The following is a 7597-nucleotide window of genomic DNA, read 5'->3' on the forward strand; positions in this document are numbered from 1 at the left end:
GTCAAACTGGGTAACTAATTTAAATCTGCATCTTTAATAAACACCTATAGTCTAGTAGCATAAAACACTGTATGTCATTTGNTCCAGAAGAGTAGCTTCCTTAGAAACTGCTTAAATATCACTTACGTGCTCTAGAGTGGACCTGAGTTGTGTGTAACCAAACTGTCCTCAGACTGCTCACACTTTGCTAGTGGTGAGTCTGGNTAAGAACCATTTTCTCCCTCCCAGATTTGCTGGAGGACAGATAGAAGCCTGGAGAAGGACAGTGAACAGCCCATGGGATAATCCTTCACTAATGACTCCCCAACTGGGAGGCAAAAAACTTCATGAATCTATTGTGCTGTCATCTTCAGCATGGTGTTCAATATGACCTGCAACGTCCTACTTGGATCCTTTCCTAGCTGTGAAAAAGGCATCACAGTTCCTCCAGTGAAACTTCAGCGTCTGGAAGTTGGAATTGGTATGATCAAGTGTTGTTTCAAGTGGTCCACAAGCCAAATATCATTGTGCAGCCATGCCACCAACAGTGGTAATTCTGCATCAGATTCAGCCTCACAGTCTGGATGTTGCCATCATAACAGCCAGTGTAAATCACACTTTTATGGGTGGTCATACGCATAATCATGTCTTTGTGCACTCCATAAACATGCAGTCGATCATGGGACTGTAATTCATAGACACGATCAAACTTGCTCACACAAGCAGTTTCCATCACTTTCCCTAGAATATTCACCATAGTCATTGCCTGGTTGTGGCCTTTATAGATGTGCACAAGCTCACCAGTATGAATGTTGTGAGCACGCACCGACTGGTCACTGAAGCCACTAAACACAAGGTCATTCACCACCTTCATGCAAAGAACATTCTTGCTGTGGCCCTCCAGGGTTCTGAGTAGCAGTCCGTTCCATGCATCACGAACACTAATGGTGTAGTTATAAGATCCTATAACCATCAGTTTTCAGGCACCTTCCTGAACTGTGGCGAAGCAGCTTACTGACCGAGGGCCATGGCATTCAAAGATCTGTCACTTGTTCTTTATGTTGAATGTGACCACAGTGCTATTTGCTAGACCAGCATAGAGGGTTCACCATCTATTATGAAGGCAGAGGACCCGGTATTCCAGCTGTAACTGTTCCATACATTCTTGCACGTTAACATTATTGCAGTGGATGGTGTGGTCACTGTAAACCCTGTAGAATACAGAACTCTTCCCAGAGGTGTGAGTGATGAGAAGGCAGCTCACTTTAGAAATGTGTCTCTTAAAGACACCAATTCACTTTTGACTCACCAGATTATAAACCCAGACAGTTGTGTCTGCTGAACAAGTATATAGGAAGCTTCAAAATACTTAATTTGCATTCACTGCCACCTGGTGTCCTTCCAAGCTTCCTTCTGTAGGCTGGTTATCATCTCCTGGCTTTGAAGATATTTCTGAAGAGTTCTTAGTTGCTTTGATAGAGGAGCTAGCTCACAGTCTGGGTTTCTGCCACACTTACAGGAATGCCATCCTTGTAGTGGGTGCCAAGCTCACTGGTAGAGCCAACCTCATCACAACCAGAATGAGAANTTTCTATTGGGTTCTGCTCTTCAGCGATCAAGGCATCTTTCTTCTATGGGCTGTCCAGTTTCTCATCTCCTGATTCAGAAGTAACTACTTCTGAGGATTTGTGACTTCCAGGACTTCCTGGGAGAACTAGCTATCTAGCTCATCTCAGTCAACTTCTTGCTCCCTGCCGCAGACCCTCTGGGCCCCTGTGCCTGCGTGGAAAAGAGTCTCTAGAGTAGGTGGGCAAAGCTTAGATGGAGTGACAAACAGACACACACACACAAGAGAGGTGTTGGATCTGAATGTAATTTTCTGGTTGAGACTCAGACTTTTTATAATACAGAGTAACAGAATAGGGCACATTGAAGTTTTCCAGGTGCAAGAGGAGTGACTTCAAAAGGAACCAGATAAATGTTTACTCTAGAGATTATCACCCTGCTTCGGATCAGCCCTGTGCCAGGCAAGAGCTTCACACTTTATTGTTAATAGCTTATGGGGGGTTTAACTCTTGACAGACCTCAAGAATAATGTAATGTCAGTGACCCTGAAATTTTCTAGGCCTTGTTAATTCTTATCTAGTTTGGAGAATTCCCATTATCAGGATAGTATATCAACTTGCTCTGGTGTGGAATGTAGTTTGTAGTAAATATTTCTATCTCAGTGAGACTTTTACTCTCTTTCTGCAGACAGGTGAGTTAATGGCTAGTGCTTTATTGTTTTATTGTAGTGCTTAATTAGTTACTGAATGGGTTAAGCTCCTTGCTGCTATCTGGGATCTTGGAACACTGGGAAAAGCTTTAGCTATGTTAGAATTCAATCTTAAAAGGCATTACAATAAGGTAATACTAAATAGAGAGCACGTGAATCCATACATTAGACTAATGCGGGGGTGGAAAATTGATTTTATGGTTTATATGGGTTAGGGGGAGAGTGCCAGACCCCGGGAAGAGAGTTTCCTTGAAACTCATTGCTTCATGTGTCAGCTTCCCAGCTTTCGCTTTGTCAAACTGACTCAACCAAAGTACATGGCAGCTCCCGACCAGTTTGGCTGTCTCCCCAGGTGGAGGTTGTCACTTTCCTCCCTTTAGCTGCCTTTCCAGTTTTGACCTTTCTTGTAGGCTTAGCAGTGAACACATCCTGTTCTGTATCCTGTTCTCGGGAACATGGGTGGCCCGAAGCATCTTCTTCTTCTTTTTCTAGTTGCTTCTTCTTCTTGCTACCTCGAGTTTCAGCTGATGCCACTGTAGATTCTGCCTGCTGCTCAGATGCAGAGTGAGTTTCCTTCTCTGCAGGAGTTTCAGAAGTGAAAGACAATCTCAGAAAATAACTGCTGCAAGCTTGAGATCAACTGCTGCCTTTGGCTGACTCTTCACCTCTGTTTATGCCAGGAAGATCAGGAGATTGGCAAGAGGGAGAGTTTTCTCGGCTTCTGGAATTTCCTTGCTCCAAAGAAAAATTCAGATTTTGGTTAACCTCCTTGCAATTTTCTGTTGACTCTGATGTTATCACTGCAGGGATGGCTCGGTAAACTGGTGAGCCATCACCAACCACTTTATTAGTTTACAGTGATTCCTTGGACACATTGGAAGCACAGCCTTGTGGCACAGCATTCATTGTCCTCTCTTGTTCAGGAGAAATGGGCTCTTGTTTAATTTGAACCAATGAATCAGGGGCAGTACCATGGGCATGGAAATTACAAGTGGTTATTTGGAGAGGGGTTCCAGAGGATAATAGAGGAACACGGGAGGGAGGTGGATCAAGAAACCCCAGGGGAAAGGGTGCAGGCAGTAGAGCTGTCTCAACAGATGTCTGAGATTGGCAGTTCCTTGATTCACATGTTATGAGGCTACATACAGAGAGCCTGGTCTGGGTGCTCAAAAGGTTCATATATTTCTTGTCATCTGTAGAACCTTGTAGAATCTGTATTCTGTGAGTCCTCAGGGCATTCATCTCCACAGTTATCTGCTGCTTGAGTATGAGCAGCCTCTGAACTTCAATATAAGCTGTCTGCAGTGCTGCCCGCACCTGTAGGAGCTTGTTGTCCATGCACTACAGAGACTTGCTCAGTTCCTCCTCTCTTAAGGAAATAGTCAATAGCTGGTCAACCTGAGAATGTTCTTTCTTTCCTTTAATTTTCCTTCTTTTTTTTTTCTCCTAAGACTTGGTAGTTCAGGGGAAGTTCCATCCTCTGTGGCTGTTTGCTTCTTTCTAATACTGGGACAATCATTTTGCTCAGCACCAGAGGTACAACTGCTGTCAGTGGCTGCATCTGCTAAGCTGGAGATTGCCTGACCTGAAGATGCATTTCAGGATTGTGGGCTTCCTTCTCCAGTGCTCTCCTGGGTGTGGCACTCTGATAGTGGAGTAGACCTCTCCTGGCTGTGGAGCTGTCTAGCTGAATGCACAAAAGGCATTATGTGATCAGATGGTAACTGTGTACTATGTCACCACTGGGTAGAAATGTTCCCAACCCTTTTTACCTGTTATGACAGAGGGAGTCAGAGGTGCCACTTCCTGTTCATGATACATGGCTGTCTTCTGACTCTGGACAGCACTTAGTGCAGTACTAGGTGAAAGACTCTGCTGGCCTTGATTTTCTTTACCAGTACCCTCCCCAGTAAAGAAGCTATACACAGGAGCCCTGTCCATGAACACACTGCTTTCAGAAAGACTTTGCTTTCTTGCCAAGCCAGAGGGTGAGGGAATGGAAACACCTTCCCACTGGAATCCTTCCAGACTGGGTAGATTAGGCACTTCATCTAAATCCAAGATTTCCTGTTCATTTTTAACCAAAGGTACCATTTCTAAGCCAAAGCTGCCCTTCAGATTCTCAAGTTCCCTGTGATATAACATGTTTTGCATGTGTTCATCCATCTCCTTTTTTGAGCCGTACATGATGTGGTACAGTATGCATTTTTGTTTTCATACCATAGTGACCAGATCTGAAGCACTCATTGTCAACATTTACAGCCAATCCTTCCTATGCCATCTGGCTGCCAAGGGCCAAGCGAGGGAGCTCCTAGATACCCCCTTAGCATCCAGGCACTGATGCTGATGTTGCCATTACCACCACCCAGAATAAGACTTTCATTTTGAGTAATAGTTGAGTAAAGTTCAAGTTCCCAAGACCTCTCTCAGAACTGACATTCAATTTAGCAGAAAGAAACACATACTTGGGTCAATGGACATCCTGGTTGGTAAGCTAAGACCACCAACCAAAGAGTACACATGGCTGGACCCATGGCTCCAGCTGCATATGTAGCAGAGGATGGCCTTATCTGGCATCAATAGGATTAGAGGCCCTTTGTCCTGAAAAGGCTTGATGCCTGAGTGTAGGGCAATGCCAGGACAGAGAAGCGGGAGTGGGTGGGTGGGTGAGCAGGGGAATGGGGGGATGGGATAGGAGGATTTTGGAGGGGAAAATAGGAAAGGGGATAACATTTGAAATGTATATAAAAGATATCTAATAAAAAGTAAATAAATAAAGATGAATATTATACAAGACAAGTCCCCTGTCACAGTTGAATACACCAATGAATGGGAACAGGATAAGTGCCAAAGACACATTCCTAAGGAAATCCCCTATCNATAAATCCTTATTGATAGAATAACTTGCCCCAGATGTTTGTATATCTCAGACTTAAACACCCTGTAGGAAATTAGCTTAAGGCAGAGACAGGCAGGTTTCTGAGTTTGAGGCCAGCCTGGTCTACAGAGTGAGTTCCAGGACAGCCAGGNCTATACAGAACCCTGTCTTGAAAAACCAAAAAAGAAAAAAGAAAGAAAAAAGAGTTACAGGCCAAAGAACTCCAGAAATTAACTCAATGCCATGGTTCAGCTCTTGAGCCTGAATTGTGTCCCTAATTGATAAGTTTTGAGGTGTGGCATTCAACAAACCACCCCAGTTGACTAAGATCTGTGTCTGAGTGGTTTGGTTGGCAATTCCCAGACCCTAACAAATGCCTAATGTTACGTTCCCATTTTTATTTCTGATTTTATTAATTGGGATATTATCTTAGCCTTTTAGTTAATTTGGATGAGGGTTTGTCAATCTTACCTATTTTCTCAAAGAATAAACTCTTACTTATTCTTTGCCTTTTTTTCTACTGAATTCAGCCCTGAGTTTGATTATTTTTTCCATCTAGATTTATGGTGTTTCTTTTTATTCTAGCATTTCAAGTGTGCTTTTATACACCTAATATGATATCTCTATAATCTTTTATCTAGGTACTGAGTGCTATGAATGTGCTTCTTAGAACTGCCTTCAATTTGTTCCATAAGTTTGGATATATTTTGTTTTCATTTCAACTCAATTCTAAAAGCATTATAAATTATCTCTTAATTTCAATATTGGCATTTTTAATTTAGTGTATAGTTCAGTTTGCGTGAGTTTGTAAGCTTTCTGTTGCATCTGTTTTTGATATCCAGCTTTACTCCATGGTAGTCAAATAGGATACAGACTTTTATCTCAATTTCTTTATATATGATGAGACTTGTTTTCTGTCCAAGTATGTGACCAATTCTGGAGAAAGTTTCATNAGCTGTTGAAAAGAGGGTATATTGTTTTGTATTTAAGGTGAAATACTGTATAATATTTTCTGTCATTTTAGTTTATGAATTAGTTTCAATCAAGTATTTCTTTGTGTAGTTTTTGTCTGGATGACAGAACTGCATTATCCACTTGGTATATCTTTCTTTGAAAAGTATATACCATCATTCCATATCTCTTCTGATCAGTTTTGGATTGAAATCTATTTTGTCAGATACCAAAATGGTTGTACCAGCTTGCTTCTTCAGTTTATTTGCTTAGAATAGCTTTTTTCATTCTTTTACCCTGATCTGATATATATATATATATATATATATAGTCTTAGTTTGAGTTTTACTTTGTGAACAGACAACATGAACAAGGCATCTCTTATAAATTACAACATTTAATTTGGGCTCATTTACAGTTACAGAGTTTAAGCCCATTATCATCAAGGTGGGAAGCATGGCAGCATCCAGGCAGGCATGGTGCTAGACAACCTGAGAGTTCTAGATCATGATTTAAAGAAAGCCAGGAGCAGACTGTTCTCAGGAACCCAGGAGGAGGGTCCCAAAGCCCAGCCTACAATGACACAATGCCTCCAAAAGGCCCTACGACCTTCAACAAGGCCACTCTTCCTATTACAAGCATATTCACTCCATGATACAAGCATATTCAGAAGTTCTCTATATTTGTTGGATCTTTATGTAGTTTAGGTATCAGAGTAATTGTGGATTCATAGAATGAATTTGGTAGAGTACCTTCTGTTTCTATTTTGTGGAATAATTTGAGAAGAACTTGAATTAGATCTTCTTTGAAGGTCTGATAGAACTCAGCACTAAAACCATCTGGTCCTGGGCTTTTTTTTTGGGGGGGGGGTTGGGAGACTATTAATGACTGCTTCTATTTCTTTAGGAGATAGAGGATTGTTTAGGCCATTAATCTGATCCTGATTTAAGTTTGGTACCTGGTATCTGTCTAGAAATTTGTCAATTTCAACCAGGTTTTCCAGTTTTATTTAGTATAGCCTTTTGTAGAAGGATCTCGTGGTGTTTTGGACTTCTTCAGGAGCTGTTGCTATGTCTCCCTTTTCATTTCTGATTTTGTTAATTAGGATGCTGTCCCTGTGCCCTGTAGTGAGTCTGTCTAAGGATTTATCTATCTTGTTGATTTTCTCAAAGAAAAGGCTCCTCATTTGGTTGATTCTTTGAATAGTTCTGCTTGTTTCCACTTGGTTGATTTCATCCCTGAGTTTGATTATTTCCTGCAGTCTACTCCTCTTGAGTGAATTTGCTTCCTTTTGTTCAAGAGCTTTTAGGTGTGTTGTCAAGCTGCTAGTGTGTGCTCTCTCTAATTTTATTTTGGAGGCATTCAGAGCTATGGGTTTTCCTCTTAGAAATGCTTTCATTGTGTCCCATAAGTTTGGGTATGTTGTGGATTCATTTTCATTAAACTCTAAAAAGTCTTTAATTTCTTTCTTTATTTCTTCCTTGACCAAGGTATCATTGAGGAGTGTATTGTTC

The 7597-nt window shown here is 41.5% G+C and overlaps 1 pseudogene; it reads right to left on the reverse strand.

The window, feature by feature from the left end:
* Positions 1 to 324: 324 nt before the first annotated feature.
* Positions 325 to 4477, reverse strand: LOC110288280 (annotated as a pseudogene).
* Positions 4478 to 7597: the final 3120 nt, after the last annotated feature.

This window comes from Mus caroli, unplaced genomic scaffold (assembly GCF_900094665.2).
Source record: "Mus caroli unplaced genomic scaffold, CAROLI_EIJ_v1.1 scaffold_18773_1, whole genome shotgun sequence".
Taxonomy (NCBI): Eukaryota; Metazoa; Chordata; class Mammalia; order Rodentia; family Muridae; genus Mus; species Mus caroli.